This window comes from Curcuma longa, chromosome 1 (genome assembly GCF_044706935.1).
Source record: "Curcuma longa cultivar G26 ecotype Majalengka, Jawa Barat chromosome 1, ITB_CL_G26_1.1, whole genome shotgun sequence".
NCBI lineage: Eukaryota > Viridiplantae > Streptophyta > Magnoliopsida > Zingiberales > Zingiberaceae > Curcuma > Curcuma longa.
In genome coordinates, this window is record NC_133861.1 from 91,986 (window position 1) to 93,135 (window position 1,150).

Sequence of the window (1,150 nt, forward strand, 5' to 3'; positions counted from 1 at the left end):
TAAGGAAATCACCCTTGCAGATTACACTGCCCTTAATCGATCACCCGATCGATTTGACTGTCATTAATCGATCACCAGATCGATTAGATTGGGTTTCTGTTTACGATTCTTAATCGATCAGAGAATCGATTACGCACGTGTGTAATCGATCAACTGATCGATCACCATGGGTTCTGTTCGATTCCTAATGCATAGGTAATCGATCGACTGAGGATATCGCCGAATGGGGATTCGGCAACAGGTATGTGCGGCCGAATGAGGAGCCGGCCAGATGTGCGACCGAATGAGGATTCGGCTAAGGCAAAGGTCGAATGGCTAGTCGAAGGCTGAATGAGTAGTCGGCTAGGTGAAAGCCTAATGGGGATTCGGCTAGACGAAGACCGAATGACATTCGGCTAGGTGAAGGCCGAATGAGCATTCGGCAATGCGTAGGCCGAATGGTGATTCGGCAAGGCAAAGACCGAATGGCTATTCGGCACGCGAAGGCCGAATGAGCATTCGGCAATGCGAAGGCCGATTAGCTATTCGGTAAGGCAAAGACCGAATGGCTATTCGGCACGCGAAGGCCGAATGAGCAGTCGGCAATGCAAAGGCCGAATGGCTATTCGGCAAGGCAAAGACCGAATGGCTATTCGGCACGCGAAGGCCGAATGAGCATTCGGCTGGTCGAAGGCCGAATGGGTATTCGGCTAGAGAATGGGTATTCGGCAGAGAATGGGTATTCGGCTTAGAGAATGGGTATTCGGCCAAGGCCTAATGGGTATTCGGCAGGCCAAGGCCCGTGACCGAATGGGCACTTGTGGTGATGACTTGGCCGAAAGGATGTTCGGCGAGACCGTGACTGGGGGGGTCTGAACCTATGGGTAAGATCCGGATGATCGGACTCGAGTCCATGCTGACGTCACAGTGGAACCCTACCGAGCTCCCTGTTTAAACCATGCTAACGTCACAGTGGAATCCTGTCTGAGCTCCCTGTTAGTCGAAGGCCGAATGGCTATTCGTCAAGGCGAAGGCCGAATGGCTATTCGGCAAAGGAAGGCCGAATGAGCATTCGACCGATCGATTACACGTGAGTGTAATCGATCAAGCGATCGATTACTGAGCTCCCTGTTTAAACCTAACGAGTGGGTGATCGATCAACCGATCGATC